We start from the raw sequence: 18091 nt of genomic DNA, 5'->3' as shown, positions 1-18091 counted from the left end.
GACTTTGTTCAAACCTTGGGTCCCCCAGGTCCCCTTTACTCTGCAGATGGCATTATTGATTAAGCCCTATGTAAGTTCTTCTGCCCAGCTTCTCTCTGTACTTTCTCTGTTACAAATTCTTACAGTAGTTGCCTTCTCTCTGAAAAAGGGCTTCAACTTTTCCACTTGCGTTCTTGTTATATGCCCTTCTCACCACTTCTGGAATTTTGTTTCATTAACTACACTTTCTCTCTCCAGAATCTTCAATCTCACCTCCGAATCTTACATTGAACTCTTAAATGTGCATCTCTCATTTAGCAGGCTCTGTGGTGGGCATGAGGGTGCAATTGTTAAGAACAACATAGTCTCTGTCTCCATGGAACTACTGTTGTTTTGTACATAAAAGATTACGTGTCACCATTTGAGTCATTTATTATAAACTCCTAGAGGTGGAATTGCTGAGTCAAAGGGCAAGATAATTTTTTGTGATTATTAGTAGATTTTACCTAACTCCCTCCAAAAATGTTTACCATATTACAAGCAATTACGAGTGGATTGGAGTACATGGCTTCTGGGACCTTGTCAGTGGTTCTGTTTGACCTTCCCATCCTCAGTCACGTTCCTATCCAAACACTCGCCAGATCTTCTAGATTTTATCGCTACCCATGCACCACGTCCACTCTTTATTTCTCCCATGGTCTATTACAGTTGTCCTCAACTGAGGGTGATCTTGCCTCCAGAGGGAACACTTTGCTTGTGGGGTGGAGGCAGAGGGAGATGTTATAACATCTAGCACAGCGATATTCAGCCCTTTTTCATCTCACAGCACACATACATAAACTAATTACTAAAATTTTATGGTACACCAAAATATATACTTTTTGCCGATATGAAAAAAGGTATAATTTTGATTCATTCAAACCAGACAGCTATTGTTGTGTTGGCTGTTGTCATTTTTTAGGTTGACTATTTAAGGGAAAAGAGGTCAGTGCCCCTGACTAAATAGTCAGATACTACGTTTTAGAAATTCTCATGTCACACCAGTTGAAAATCACTGCTCTAGCAGGCAGATGCCAGAGATGCTATTAAAGAGCCACAATGCAAAGGACAGTCCCTCCCCTCAACAGATAATTATTGGAACCAAAATATCCATAGTGCTGAGGCTAAGAAACTCTGGTTTATTATGTCCACCTAAGAATGTCAAGCCTAAGGAACAGTCTTGTAAGAGTTTACTTGAGCCAAATTTTGGGGACATGCCTGGAAGCAAGATCTCAACGGATTGAGAAAATGCTCTGGAGAATGGCAGTTTTGTAGCTTATTTTATACATTAGAATTAAAGGAGGAGACCTAAAGAAGGTTCCATGAAATCTGTTTGTGGTAAACTGAGCAGGCGGAAGAAAGCAAATCGGGGAAATCTCTAGGATTGGATAAAAAGCAAAATGGAGAAACACTGCTTTTACATGGAGGGTACAGGATAGTTAATCATTAACATTTATAGCACATAGAGATAACATTTGGGGAACAAGATAACAATGAGGGGTTCTGTGGTCTCCTGCTCTGGTACCAGCAGCTGTGTCTCCCAGGGGTAGGAAAAGAAAATTACTCCGACATATCAAAGGTGTGTTATCCTGGATGCATAAGAACAGTGGACCGAGCTCACTTATGGTGGATTGACCTTTGCTAAGAAAGCTATAGATGGGCCTGGGACATGACATGTCCAGTTAGGAATTTGTGATCAAATCATTCTGTGGGGTTATTTTTGGTCACTGAGCTCGTCAGGCCTGCCATGTGTCACCCCACCCCACCGCCTGTTTGTCAAGTTTATTATGTAACCTCTTTTCATTCACAAGTAGCCTCCCGACTAGTCTCTAATTTTGATCTCTCCCTAGCCAATTTATAATACAGGTAGCTACAACATTAATTTTCTCAAATTGTAGCCCCAGAGGTGCCATCACCTTACTCAAAACCCACCTGTGTTCCCCATAGGCCAGTCCAAGCCCTTCAGCTAGGTACTAAAGTCACATGGTGTTACAGCGTCCTCAGCCACAACTCCGTCCGTCCGCTAGACATCACTTCTACAAGTTAGACTATTTGCTGTTCCTTGCCTTTGTTCTCCTCCATATATTTAATCATACTGTTCCCCTAAACGCTATCTCCCAATCATCTTTTGTCAAACCCCAACTAAAGTTCATTTCACATTCCCTCTCCTCCCCAAAGGCTCTCCCATCTCTAATCACAAGAGAACTTTGACCCTTTCACATGAATTTAGCACATTGTGCCTGTTTTGGTGTATTATGTACCTGTTATATGTTTTCCTAAAGGATTTCCTATAAGTCCTTTAAGGAAAGGATTTCCTTATATCTTTTGCTCTTGCTTTTAGCACACTGCTTTTCACACAGAAGATGCACAGGAAATGTTTATTGGGAAGCAGACCAGCCAGAATTGAGTCCCTCTCACTCATTATATGTGGCTCAGTCAAATTACTCTCTCAGGCCTCAGGAATCCCACCTGTGAAATGAAAATTAAAATTGAACTTCTGTATAGGGTTGTTGTAAGGATAAAATGATGCATTTAAGGAACTTAGCACAGGGTCTGGTATGAAGCCAAACACTTAAAATGGTAATGTATTATTATGGAGCAAAGCCCTGTATGACCTATGTGATGACTGGGGGCCACTGGCATACTTCAAAGGCACTAGGAGTGCGGGAGGCAGAGAAGTTCTTGAATTGGGCAGGACACGACAGAATGGGATAGGGAGATTATTTTTACATACGCCCTGTGAAAGCTGAGTCAGTGGGGAATGATATCAGACAAGGCCATTGTGTGAGGCACAGCTCTGCACAAAGTTACCTGGCCAAGAGCCAGAGTGGGGGCTGAAACCAACTGATGTTCTCCTTCAAGTCTGGGGCTGCAATATCTGGAAGAAGGGACAACGGAGGGGAAGCCTTCTTCTTAATTGACACATAGGCTGTGTGTGTGCTGGCAAGCCCCTGACATCAGATTCCCTGGGGAAATGCTGAAGAAGAAGGCAGGTCAAGTTTGTCCAAAGGAGCTTTAATTGCCTTTTCAAAGAGATTGGTTTTCAATATACAACAGACACATTCTGCAGAATTCTGTGAATTCTGTGAATTGGGCGTGAGCTGTGCTCGTCTGCTTGCAGAGCTGAGGGACAGTCTGCTCAGCTAGAGGAAGGCTGTAAATTTGCCTTTTCCACATCCTGGAAAAATATCTCCTCCTCCCAGTCTTTCCTGTGACCTTATTCTTTCTTTTTTTCAACATTTTGTGATTTCCTCGAAGAACATTGTTGCTAGCTGTCTCCTGGTTTCCCTTGTGACTGGGAGGTACCTTTTGGAGCCTGACTTATCTTTAATTTCATCACTTTTCCTGGAGCTCTGTTTAGTTCTCACTACAAAAACAGCTATTCATAACCATTTTCAGAAATATACTTTCAATTTAATGGAATTGAACATGGAATAATGTTCTTAATATATCATGAGTGGGAAAAATAAAATAAGTAACACAGTAGGATCCCATGCGGGGGATATGTATTTTGTGTGTCGATGTGTATGTGTAGAGATATCCATTCATACGCAGATCCATTCATAAAAGGTTGGGAATCTTTACAATTCAGTATGTAACAGTGGTTATCTTTGGATGGTGGGATTACAGGTGATTTTTATTTTCCTCTTCTTTGCTTATTTTTATGTTCTGGATTTTCTATGTTGAACATGTATCACTTGTGCCGTTAAGATTATGGTGTTTTTTTAAACCACAAACTTCACTCTCCCTAATAGATCTCATTTCTCCTGACCTGTTATTGATTGCCTAGCTCTTCTGCTTTTTCATTAATATAATTCCCTTAAAAAAATCAAAGGAACTTGACGTTAAGATTATCACTGATCTTTTTACTATGTCTGTAGTTTTGCATTTTCCAAAATGTCATATAATTAAAATCATACATTATATAGCCTTTCAGACTGGCTCTTTCAATTAGCAATCAATACACATTTAAGGAGGTTCATCCATGTCTTTTTTGACTCAATAGCTCATTTCTTATCCTTGACCTCTATTCCATTGTATAGATGCACCACAGTTTGTTTTTCCATTCATCTATTGAAGGACATTTGGTTGCTTCTAGTTTTCGATGATTATGAATAAAGCTGCTACAAACATTCATATGCAAATCAAGCTTACTTTTTTATCATGACTTGATTTTTCAAGTATAATATTCAGAGTATAATAAAAATAATTAATAGAGCCCTGGCTGGTGTGGCTTAGTGGATTGAGTGCCAGCCTGCGAACCAAAGGGTCTTTAGTTGGATTCCCAGTCAGGGCTCATGCCTAGGTTGTGGGCCAGGTCCCCAACCACACATTGGCGTGAGAGACAACCGCACATTGATGTTTCTCTCCCTCTCTTTTTCCCTTCTTTCTCCTCTCTCTACATAAATAAATAAAAATAAATAAATAAATAAAATCTTTAAAAATCATTGATAGAGGAATACCATCCTAAAAATCAAAATGAAAATGAAATGGTCCATTATAACTGATTTATCAATTTTTTAAAAGCCATGAAGCTCTGTCCTGGCAGCTCAGTTGGTTAGAGCATCGTCCCCATATGCCAAGGTTGTGGGTTTGATTCCCATTCAAGACTCATGCAAGAATCAACCAATGAATGCATCAATAAGTGGAACAACAGCTGTTCTCTAGGCCTTTTAGAAGACAAAGAGTTGTTCCCTTGGGCACATTCATGCAAATCTACCAGAAAGGCGATGCTGTGGACATCAAAGGAATGAGCGCTGTCAAAAAGGAACGCCCCACAAACGTTACCCTGCAGAACTGGAGGGGTCTGCAGTGGCACCCAGCATATGGTGGGCATTGTTGTAAACAAGCAAGTTCAGGGCAAGATTTTTGCTGAGAGAATTAATGTACATGTCGAGCATATAAAGCACTCTAAAACCTGGGATGACTTCCTGAAACACATGAAGGAAAATGATCAGAAAGAGAAGGAAGCCAAAGAGGAAGGTAGCTGGGTTTAGCTGACCACCAGCCTGTTCCACCCAGAGAGGCACACCGTGTGAGAGCCAAGGGAAGGAGCTGGGCTGCGGGAGCCCATTCCCTGTGAGTCCATGGCATCGTACAGGGAAAAAAAAGACCTCTGTACTGTTAAAAAATTACTATGAGAGGCATGGTATTCTTTCTGCAAATGTGTGAGTGGGCATATATCAAAATCTGATATTAGACTTTTGAGGTTAATTAAAGAATAATCAAATATAAAAAGCAGAAATAATTCCATTAAATTCATTAGACATCATAGTAAGTTTTTTCCTATGTATTTAACAAAAAAAGGAAGATATGTATACACTCTGTAGTACTGCTACAGGTTTGCTTCCCACAAGTACACAGTCTGATATATTCCATTTTGCCTGATTCCTATCAAAAAAGAAAAATGTATGGTGTATTTATAATGCTGCATTGTCAGGAGAGGACTTTTTTGACAGGGCATTAAATGAAAGCTAAATTCTTTTATAATTTTATACAGGTGATGATTAGAAGAATTTTCCATAAACTAGCTTCTGGCCCTGTACATTTCAAACCTTGTTTTCCCTCCATTACCAACACACTTCAGTGTTGGGCACCATAGGACTTATTCTTATCAAACTGTGGTCCTGCCCCTTCACGTCACATCACCAGTTTAGCGGGCACTATGGACAGTAGTAGATTTCCCGCGAGGCAATCTTATGTTGGGATGACTAGCAATAACCTGCCCAGTGACACACTGGAACAGGGAGGACCCCTGCTGTGGCACCTCAGCATCCAAGGGCTCAGCTCTGCCCTCTGGCCACAGGCCTGCCCTCAGAACAAGGAGTCTGTGGGACCAAATGGGTGCAACCTATTAGAGCCTGCGCCCTGCCTTGTAGGCCACAAACACTGGGTACCCAAGACTCTGGAATTCCCTGCCTATTTTTAGGGCTTACATGGACTTGTGTCTTCCCAAGGGCGGGGGGCAGCATTGCAAGCATGTGTACCCTTAGACTCGGGGTGGCCCACAAGTTTTTGGAGCAGTATGTGAACAGAACTTGAACATGCAGTCCAAAGTTTCTGTGTGTGTGTGTGTGTGTGTGTGTTTCTCACAGTGTGAAATAGAGCTGGGAAGGGAAAGAGATGGGTGGATTGCAGGTCAGCTTTCCTGCACAGCTATGTTCTGGTTCCTTACCAAAGAATTAAAAAATTTCAAATGCCAGCCTGGTCTCCTTGCCAAGGTAGGTGATAGAAGGTATTTTACTTAATAGTTTGTTAGCTTCGCTTATTTAAATATCTGGTAAATGGGCTTCCATTTGTACTTTTGCTCTAAGCTGAGAATTCATTTGGGGATGAGAATATCCTCTTACTATTCTGTGGAGTAATATAGAAACCTATTTTGATATCAGAACTATTTAGGTAGGCTCCTGGGGATGCTTTAATCTAGCTTCAACCTAGGTACCAGCCCAAGCCCGATCCTGGCCATCCCTGCATTGGTTTATGGGGTTGAAATAGAGCAGTGCTGGTCCCCCAGGGGCCGTTCACCATGGGTTCATCCGCCTCCTCAACACATCCCAGGAATAAGACTTTTTAGTCATGGCTACCAGAGTGTCCCATAGTTGCTGCTACTTCTGCATAAGAATAAAGAGAGAGAAAACGGAGGCTAACCCCGAAGATCGTACGCAGATAGACGCTCAAGCCTTCTTGGGTGGGCAGTTCAGGTGTGTGCTCCCCATGAGGCTCCTGACTGGGGTCAAAGGAGGCAGGTCTCGAAAACATAGATTCTATTTTCTTATTTTTATTATAATAGTTCATAGAAGTATTCTGATAAACCATGGCTGAAGAGGTTTTCTCTTGGAGTCTACCATTCACATGAGATCACATGTTTTGCATATGTACTCATGTGTTAATATTTCTCTGCAGCCTGTGAGGCCACACACACCAAATCCCTGGTCACAGAGTCCAGGCCTCGACCTAAACACAAGAAGCAGAGGTCACTCATCACTTGTCAAAGATCTCCGTACCACTCGGGAAAAAAGGATTGCAATGGGACCATTTGGAGCTGACAGCCCAGGTGTCTAGCTGGCTAAATACTCAAGAGATAAGGTGTTTCCAGGGTCATATCATCTTCATTTGGAAGGAAAAGTGATCATTTCAAAGATGAGCCCTTCTCTTGCTCTAAGACACAGGTAGCAGTGAACCCAGTCATATTCTCTTTCATTGATGTATAATCTGTTACTATGCTTATAAATAAATACCTTTTTAACAGTAGACTTGGTTTTCTTTTAATGTGCATCATTTACCCAGACAGTTAAAGACATCACATTAGGTGATAGAGCATATTTTCCCATTCCCCAGAAAAGTCATACTGAGTAGAGGTCACAACTCCAAGTTTTACCAGAGCAGAAATGCCAAAAGGTCCAGCATCTATTACAAGCTATGTAAAGAGCTTTCTGAAACCCAAACTAGAATCCCATTTGTTTAGGAAAGAAACAGCTTAGGTGATTTTTTTTTTTTTTGGATCCACAAATCTAGTCTTATTCTGGAGTGGCTTCTTTAAATGGAGCTCACGAGCGATGAGGAAGCCAAGCCAACACAGTCATTTCACCTTCATTCTGTGTGGGTGGGTGGCAAATACTTTTAGATCTCTGGGGAGTATTGCTGCAGTTTTGCAAGGCGTTGAGCGGTTCTTATGAGCTTCAGTACACTGAATGCTTAAATGATTTGGGCACCATGAAAAGTTGCAGACTCTATCTGTGTCACAAGACGGGACTCTGTAAGAGCCTGTGATACCCAAAATGCCACAGAAGAGGAGAGACCCAGAATTCAAAGCAGTGTGAATCCAGATTAAATACTGATTGTTGTTTACACCCTAGAAAGCTTTGGGACATTTGATGATTAAAATAAGGCAACATGAATCTGTCTCTCCCTTTTTCTTCCCTCCATCACTTCCTCTCTTTCAGTGGCACTGTTAACATCAGATATATGGAAAAGCAGTATTCCGAACCCCTAGCAGCTATGGAACACGAGGGGGAAAGAGCAGTGTGGGATATCAGTTAACTGTGTAACAGAAAACCTTACCTTTTCCTCATTCATGTAACCCATGTTTTTATTTATTAGTTTACGCATCCCTTCCAAGCAGAATTGTAATCCAAAAAGCACCATCACATAGTTCAAAGTTATTTCTGTATCTGTCAAACCCGAGGATTCCGGGATCTGGCTATCAGGAGGCCTTTGAGACAATAAGTAATTCTGTATGAGTACTTTCTCTGCCCCTCTTTCTTTGACTTTGTCATTTTGTAGTGAATGGGCTTTATTGCGCGCCCTGCATAGCTGGCAAGAACAAGCGAGCAGAACTGAACCAGTTAGTCAGCAAGGCCAAACAGAGGACCTTTTAGGTCGTCAGCACTGTGGGATGTGTAGCAGCTGCAGAAGAAATGGCCCTTGTCCTCAAGGAGTTTACAAGGGGTTTTTGAAGACACACATGTAAGAACCTTGCAAAGACAATATGCTTCATCTAGTAGGAATCGTGTGGCCCACGAATGATGTGCTGTGGGAGTCCCCGTGGCGGGGGCACTCTGGAGTACTGGAATAGTCATGGAGGCATGAACTTGCTTGGATCTCAGAGACTGCACAAGACTTAGGTAGGCAGAGGGGAGAAGTGAAGATCTTCTAGGTGAGGGAAAAGACAGGATAAAAGGTTGGAGGAAGGAACGAGCTTGGCACAGGTCGGTGACACTTCCCTTTTCCTTCCTGTTTCTAAATTGGTTCACTTGTTACTTGGCAATAGAGCAGCTGAGCCTCCATTTTCCTTCCCTGATCCATTCCCGTTAACAAAATGTTGTAATGATGAAATACTCCAGGAGTTCCACACATCCTGTAAAAGGCCTTGCCTGTCTTTTCCGACTGAGGCATTTGTAGGAGCTTCTCTTCTCACAGAATGTCTCAGTTGTCCCCTTTCTATGGCTCCTCTTTTCATCTTGCCCTTTCTTCTGCCACAGACATTCATCAGCCTCACTGGAAGCTTCTGTTTGGCCCCACATGTGGGAGAAACACTGCTGATCTTCTCTTGGTCAAGACCTAGAGAACATGTCCACTTTCAACAGAGAGTCACGCCTTTACCAGTTGACACATTCCATCTGAGTTAGCACCCATTAGTGAACTACATCCACAGAAATCTTCTGACCAGACCAACAGCAAAGTGGGGGGTGTGGGTCAGAAGAAAAGCATGTGTTAGAATTTATTCTCTCCCTTCTTACAACCTCCTCTTGGTCCTCACCAATCCTCCCACCTTACCCCATCATTTTTTAAAAATTACAGTTGATATACAATATTATATCAGTGTTAGGTATACAGCATGGTGGTTAGACTTTGTATAACTTATGATATATCCCCCCGATAAGTCTAGTGCCCACGTGACACCATACATAATTATTGCAATATTAGTGACTATATTCCCTGTGCTGTACTTCACATCCCCATGACTACTTTGTAACTACCAATGTGTACTTCTATCCCTTCACCTTTTACACTCAGCGCCCCCCCCACTTCTCCACTCTGACAACCAATAGTCTGCTCTCTGAATCCATTTCTTGATGATCTATACTGTCAGCAAATAGTTACCAAATGCTTGTATTTAGTTATCATGGATATACCAGGAAGTATATGACAGTTTTTCTCATTTTGAGGAGTTTGTTGTCTAGTTGGATAAAATGGGCTCGTTTGTTGGAGGCAACATCAGAGCCTCTCAAGGTCAAGAGTGAGCTGGACACTCTGCCTTTTTTAAGACTCAGCTATATTTTTTAAAATGAAGTGCCCAAACGGAATTTTTTAAAGTGGTAGATTTTTTTGCCCTGGCTGGTGTGGCTCAGTGGATTGAGCACCAGCCTGTAAACCAAGGGGTCACAAGTTCAATTCCCAGTCACGGCACATGCCTGGGTTGCAGGCTAGGTTGCCAGTTGGGGGCGTCCAAGAGGCAACTGATGGATGTATTTCTCACACATTGATTTCCCTCTCCCTCTCTTTCTCTCTCCCTTCCCCTCCCTCTAAAAGTAAATAAATAAAAATTTTTAAAAAGTAGATTTTCAGTGTATGCATTTAACACAAAAATTGCAATGACTAGCTTTTGAAATGATGTCAAAAATCTAAATTGATATGAATGTTCATAGCAGCATTATTCATAATAGCCAAGAGGTAGAAACAACCCAAATGGCCATTAACTGATGGATGAATGAGTAAAATTTGGTTGTATCCATACAATGAAATATTGTTTGTCAATGAAAAGAAATGAAGTGCTGATACGTGGTACAACACAGCCGCACCTCGAAAACATTATGCTAAGTGGAGGAAGCCATTTTAAAAAGACCATATATTGTATGATTTAATTTACATAAAATTTCCAGAATAAACAAATTTATAGAGGCAGAAAGTAGGTAAGTGGTTGGTTGGGGCTGGGAGAGATGGGCACTGGGGAGATGGGCACTGGAGAGGAGGTCGTGGAGAAGGGGAATAGGAATTGACCGCTCATGGGGCTCCCTAGGGGGAACAAATATATTCTAAAATTAGATTGTGGTGATGGTGGCACAACCCTGTGAATGTACAAAATACCCTGCATTTTACACTGTAAATAGGTGAATTTTATGGTACGGTAACTATATCTCAAAAAAGCTGTTTTTTAAAAGTCTAAATTGAAAGCCTTTCATGGCTATGTGCAGGGCGCCAGGCAGTGTAGTGTAGTAGGCAGAGGCCCAATTTGGAAGTCGAACATACACCTAAGTCCAAATATTCTGCCACTTATCAACTGTGTGACTCCAGGTAATTTACTTAAATTCTCTGAGATTTCTTTTATTCACTGCAGAATGAAGATAAGAATTCCTATTTCATAAGACTGTTTTTGAGTAACATCAATTCAAAAAATATTTATTGAACAGTTACTATGTTCCAGGCACTATTCCAGGCTCTAGGGATATAGCAGTGACCAGAACATCCAATGATCTGTACGTTGTTTCTCATTAAAAACAAAAAAATCTAGATCTTTGCATGAGGTTTCTCCAATGCTAAGTATTAGAAATTAATTTCCAAATAATAAAAACACTGTAAGCTGCCCTGCCTGGTGTGGCTTAGTTGGTTGGAGCACTATCGTGTAACTGAATGGTTGTGGGTTCGATTCTCAGTCAGGGCACATACCTAGGTTGTGGGTTTGATCCCTGGTCCAAGCGTGTATGGGAGGCAACTGATCAATGTTTCTCTCTGATATCAATGTTTGTATCTCTCCCTTACTCTTTCTCTAAAAGCAATGAAAAAAATGTCCTTGAACGAGAATTTTTAAAAAACCCAAAACCACTGTAAGCCAACACTGTGCCAAAAACATCTGAGTCAAATTCTGACCTCGTGCTGGCAGTTTGTGACCCCTGATGTAGGTTTTACAGATGGTGAGTTTCTAGTATATTGCCCACTTGGCTGAACCTTGGCATCCTCAGCCTGTTCCCATATGCTGCCCAGCACTAACCAAAGAAACATTCCTTATAAAATTCAGAGCAATCATCCTAGCAAGTAACTGAGCCAGGCAGTGACCGGGATCCCATCCATTTCTATAAGATGCCGCAGCCTTCCTCACTGACCCAAGGAAGCCCCGTTCATTTTCCTGCCTGGGCGGAGCTGGCAGTTTGTACAGGTTGGGTTTGGAAGAGACTTGTGCTTCTCATGCCTTTCAAGACCATCTGTCCTCTGAGAACTTCTGCGGGAGGCCAATTCAGTACACAGTCCCAGATGTTAGAATTTAGACACATTCATTTTTCTTTATCTGCTCATACCTCAACTGGTTTTGGCCCAAAATGAAAGTGTGCAGTAACCGTTAGGCAGCTCTTTTCTGGAACTCAAAAACAGATGATTAACTTAATGTTTGAATTCTCAAACATATCCATGATCTTAGACAAGAAAAAAACAAGTTTTAAATTTACCTTGTAGCTCTTCAATTCAGAGTCAAACAACTTCATATTGCTCATTTACCCATCAACAGAGCAGTAGAGTTTAAAGCTCTGGGAAGAGGGCATCTAGAGAGAACATTCATTGGACCATACTATCCCATCAACATCAGACTTGTTCGCAATGTTTCACCCCATAGGGTCATGGGATTCCCTACAGACCCTGAGTTTGAGACTCTCACACTGGAGTACATCACACTTCCAAAAGTCTCTCACATCTAGTGTGATGTAGAAGAAAAATGGTAAACTCAAATTCAAATTCCCTTCTGCTACTAATAACTATGTGACTGTACAAGTTACTTTATCATTTTGAGTTTTACCTTCATCATTTGTAAAGTGGGAAGAACAATAATTATTTTATAGGTCAATGGCAGTGGTTCTCAAACTGGTTGCATATTAAAATTGCTCTTTAAAAATGTCACGGTCTGTGCCACGCCTCCAACAAATTAAGTCAGAATCTCTGAGGGTAAAATCCAGACATCAGTTGTTTTTAAAAGCTTCACAAGTCATTCTAATATGCAGTTAGGACTTAAAATACCTGGGGAGGGTGGAACAAGGTTACTTGTGTAGAACAGGTGCTCTTTATCTCCTAGTTATTCCCCAATTTAAGTTTCCTACCGACTGACTACACTTTGGGTGCATGTTCTAAGATGCACCACTAGGTGTCAGTTTGACCATACAGTTTCAGTCTCAGAAGCTTCTGGTTCTGGGTTCTCAGAGTAACAGCTGTGTACCATCACCACAACCATTGGGTTGAATACCTACCTGCCTGCTGTCAGCCACAGTGCTTATGACTCTTAAAGCATGTGACTTCTAATCCTTTATCAAGTAGGCAAGGTGGTTATTGTGCTGGTCTCGAGGAAGCGGAGGGTCAGAAAGATTCTGTGACTTGTACAGGATTCATAGTAAGTGGCAGAACTGAAAAATCAAGCTTCCTTCATTCCGCCACTCATTCACAAGCACTGAACACTTACTATGTGTGAGGTATTGTATCTGGGATTAGGGATCCAAAGGTGAATAAGGTGTAGTTCTCATCCTCTGGAACTTCATTTTTATCCTTTACTTATACGTACATTTAAAAAGAAAAGATGGGCATCCCTTTTACAGTTGTTCCTGACCTCAGGTCAGCTATATTCTAAAGAACTCAAATGCTGTGTTCCTAAGAGGTTAGACTAACCCTTGGGTAGGGTTTCCTAGCACAGCTGTTTCACTATGCCCAGCCACTGTAATGACATTAAAAAAATTAAGAGCCTATTAAGAACCTATGAGGCTAGGGGCAGCACTTGGTCTGTTTTACCACTGTCTTACTTACTTCTAGCCTCAGCAACAAACTATTAGTATAGAATATGTGTCCGATTTTTAGTCAATGAATATTTACTGAATGAATGAAAGCCTTGCCATCTGCTAAACACTATGCAAAAAGAGCCATGTGGAAAATGTTTAAAGCAGTCTGTATCTTATTGTAGGAAGCGAATCTGAGGTTTCCTTCCAAAGGATAGTACCTTGTTTTACAAAGCCCCAGCTGATTCATTGCTGAGGTGGGGGAGTCTCACAGATCTTGGAGAAGGTTCTAAATGAGCCAGAGATCAGAGGATTATGTCGCTACTAGATTTAACCAGTGGATCTAGAGGCTAGTAGCTTCTCTGGAGTTTGTTCCATGTGACAAGAACACCAGCTGTGTCTGTCTCTTGAGTTGTTACCCACTAACCAAACAGTTTGACAGTTAGGACCATAGGGGTTACTGGGCTCAGTCAAACCTATAGTCCAATTAAAGCCTCTTACCTTGGAGAAAAATACTCAGGTAGTGGTCCTTATACCTGATTATGAATCAGAATCACTTGGGAGAGCCTTGCAAAAATAAAATACAGATCCCAAATCCTGCTTCAACCTAGTTAAATGGAATCCCTGAAACTAGGAGAGGGACCTGGGATTCTGATGTAGGACCAGGGTTGAAAAATGGCTGGTTTGTTTAGATATGGCTCTGCAATTCATAAATTTGCTCTGATCTTTTCTTATTTCTGATTATATTCCTTCCCTGGATAAGAGTTCCACGCATTCATTATCTACAGTTTGAAGTAGTATACCTTTTAATCAATCCTAAGCTTATCTCTATTGGAAGTCTGTAAATGACTTTGAAATCCCCGGATTTGGGAATTTGAGATGAGTCCATGTAGATCATGCCCATGCTCTTTGTGATACTGTAGATTCAGCTCAGTTCTGTCCCTAAACATGCCCAGCAGGTACATGTCCATTCTTAAGGTTTTTCTTGGTTTACAAGCAGTTCTGACTTTATAAGTCATTCATTCTGCATCAGCTAGAGAACCTTTGTCCACTTTGTGCAATAGCAGAAAAATAATATCTGTTCCTGTGATGACTGTGGCTATGAATGGTTATGAATGGCTACTGATGTCATTCAGGACAGGTGAGCATCTTTTGTGAGCCTGGGTTAAAGTCCTGTTATGGGACTAATCAGCCTGTTAGCTTTGGAGAGACCGGGAAGGGGAATATACTGTCACTTAAGAGCTTAATGACTAAAATGTCCCTTTGGAATGGCAATCTAGACGGTTTACAGAGGAGGGAGTAGGGCAGGAGTATTTATAGTACAGTATACAAGGGTGTGATTAGAGAAGAATACCAGGGGCATGTACCTGCCAAATGACAAGGACAAGGGTCTGATTTAACTACTTCCTTTTTTATATAAAAAAGGCTAAGTAGTTGGAGATGGAGATTCACAATTGGGGTGATCATTTTGGAATCTCCAAGTGTCCCTCGATAAGTCAAAGTTTCTAAGTAGCCTTCCACGCATGTAAAAGAAAAAGAGGAGAAAGAGGGCTTGGGAGAGAGAATGAGAGGGAGAAGTGTTATCAGTCTGTACATCCCTCTAGGCAACTTCCACCTGGCCAGGATCTGTCTGCACAGAAAAATCATGGGAGCTTGGTTAGAAATTTCTACCAACAGTGATGAGATTTCTGGTTGTATTCCTTGGGGACCTCAACAATGACCTTGTTCTCAACTGAGGTTATTAGAAAACAGATCTCCAAGGACTAATTCGCTCAAGACGAAAATATTATGGCATCGGATTTCAATACAGGAGCTCAAAGATGCTCTTCTGTATATGGCTTCTATATCATAATAATAATAGCTTTTCCTGGCATTGCTTCCATCTAGAGATTTCAAAGCCTCTCTCAAATATCTACCCATCTCATAGGTAGCTGATTAAGCAACATCTCTGGCATTCATCTTTTGCATGGGGTCCTCCCATAAATTAATGACTGAGCTGGAAATAGAGTGTGGAGCTCATGATTCAAGGTCTCACATTCAACACCCACTCCTTTTTGTACCCAGTATTAAGCAATTTGTGATGCTCCCACAGGGCATAGTTCTTTGTAGGGGCCTGTGTATCAGATTTGCCTGCTTCTTTGCTGCCATCACCTCCTACTGACTGCATTTTCTGGTTCCCTGGTGTCCTGGCAACTGGCCTGTGTCTTGGTTCTCTAGGATGTGAGAATTGTTGAAAAATCTCCATAGTCTTCATATCTTGCCAGCCTTCATCCAGTTTACACCTCCCTCCACAATCTCAGGGCCATCAAAGTACTGTCCTCTGGCTTATTCTTCCTCCTTCTCTATCCTCAATCCTCACCTCCCTTCAGCAGAAGAGGAAACTTCGGACTAAGAGCCTGTGAAGTAGGAAGGGACGGGAAGGAAAAATCTTGTCTTTTCTTTCCAATTGCCTTCTTGTTCCCATGGAGGGGGCTGAGACCATGAACTTTGGACCTCAGTGGGAGAAGGAGGAAATTAGCAGGATAAGCCTTTGCTTCCTTCACTCATCCTGAAGGACTTGACTTTTTTTTTTTTTTTTAATTTGAAGGAAGAATGACTCAGTACAGGCCCTTGATGGGAAAATCTATCTCACAGCCTGAGGACCACTATTGGCCCAGTATTTTAATTTAATTTTCATTCCAGAATGGTTTCACTGAGTCAGAAGAAATTGAGCTCTTTGTTCCCAGTGTTGACAACTCAGAACAGAATTCCCCCAAAGGAACGACCCTGTCTATGGGAGTCCCACAGGGATTGGTAGCGGGATTCCAAATTCAGAGAAGAGGGATGGCCCTGTACACCCTGGGGGGGGGGGGGGGGGCTATATTTAGTCATACTCCAGCACTGTGATTTACCTACTAATTACTATAGACACTAGTGATCATTACATGATAATTAGCACATGAATTTTTTATAACTCCTAGAGCACCACCCCAAAATAAATGATGGTGTAGGGTGGCAAGGCTGCTCCTAGAGACAACTCCTGACTCATTCATTGACTAAATATCTAGTGAACTATTGCAGGCCGGGCCCTGTGCTTGGCAGTTGTGAGCGGGATGAAGGTGATTCTCGGTATCACAATGCTGACACGCTGGAGGAGGCACAGGCACTAAGCAAGTTTACACGTGAGACGTGTGTATCCAACATAGAAGTGCAGCATGTGTAAGAGGGGCACCCAACCCAATCTGGCTGGGAGAGGGGATGTCAGGAAGCTCCCCTGTAGCAGCAACTTTGAAGGTAAGATGTGTAGGATGACTAGCAGTAAATGGGAATCCAACTTTGGGTGAACCTATGCTATTGGAATCGTTTCCCCAGAACATGTTAAACCCCAAGCCTCCTCACATTAACCCTCCAAAGTAACTCCCAGACTATGCCAATACAGTGCCTCTGACTCTGTCTCTGTACAGTGTGACGCTACCTTGGAAAAGTGTGACATTTTACACAAGGGGAAGATGTAATTATTGTATTCCACTAGAGAAAGTATTTCAGGGGGAAGGATGGCACCAGGGAAATAGCTGTGAAAATCAGATTCTTCCATTTCCACACCCAGGCCCAACTCGCTGTGCCCTTGGGATGGTCTGCTTCTGCGACAGGAAATACGTTTGCCTCTACTAAGCAACGACATCCTTCTTATCAGCTGCTGCACTGAGAAGACACTGATGTTCTTTTGCAGGAAACTAACAGGAAAAGAAAGCAAGCCTACCACTAAATACACTTCCTGAGGGCAAAATGAAACGGCCGCTGCTCTGGCTGCCTGTAGGAAAGGGCTGGGTAAATAAACACGCCATCCCTATTGTGCAGGCAGACTTCCTGGGGGCATGTCCTCATCTCCTCAGCCCTTCTAAACTCAGCCGTCCTGCGGGGAACAGACAGATGTCCTCTCTGTGGAGAGGTATTGAGACACGGCTCCCCTTTCTCAAACAGAGAAAATAGATTACAGGGAGAGGAGACGACTCACAGGAAGAGGAACTTCATATTGCTACACACCTCTTTTTTAAGGTTACACAACGTTCCCAGCAACTTCTGCTTTGCGTTCTTTTCTGGGCCCGAATCTGGTAACAACTGGGAATGAGTCAGGTGGAGAAGGGGTCAGGGCTGCTGCATCTCAGAAAATCAGTGGGCCTGTTTAAACCACAGCTACAAAGATGACTTGATTTGGAGGCATAGGTGTAAACTGTCATTATCCGTGAGTATTTAGTGGATTCTAATGGTGCAGCACCACAGCAGGAACTGCTGGAGAAGGTGACTCTGGATCAGGACACAGTTCCAGTCTAAAGGATCCTAAGTCATTTCCTTGTGAGGACAGTTTTGTCTTTTGTGTGGAACGCAGAAGGAAAGAACATGTACAACACGGGGTTGGGCCCAGGGAAGTGGGGTACTCAATAGATACTCCTGACCTGTAAAGATGAGATAGGATGAGCTGTGCTCTTGAACTTTTGTCTTTCGACACTGTTTTTGGTTTAAAGATCATTTATACTTGAGGAGTATTTTTTTCCATCTTTCTCATATAGTAATCATGGGTGAGCTCTGAGAAATGACTCAAAGCCAAAATAATGGGGTTTTCTTGATTATAGTTCCTCATTTTCTGTGGCCACAGGCCAGCCCTCACTACCCTCCTCCCTTATAAGGAAGCCAGCTTGAACCCACCCTGCAGGGGCTCACTCCAATCTCTTAGGGATCTCTCTTGCATGTTACGAATTTACCTCTCTTCTTTCAACTTCCTAATTGTAAAATTGACTTTCTCAGACTCTTGGTTCTGACTGCTCCCAATCCAGGGCCTGGGTAGGATCTCC

This window comes from Desmodus rotundus, chromosome 7 (genome assembly GCF_022682495.2).
Source record: "Desmodus rotundus isolate HL8 chromosome 7, HLdesRot8A.1, whole genome shotgun sequence".
Taxonomy (NCBI): Eukaryota; Metazoa; Chordata; class Mammalia; order Chiroptera; family Phyllostomidae; genus Desmodus; species Desmodus rotundus.
Note: the sequence above shows the minus strand (reverse complement) of the source record.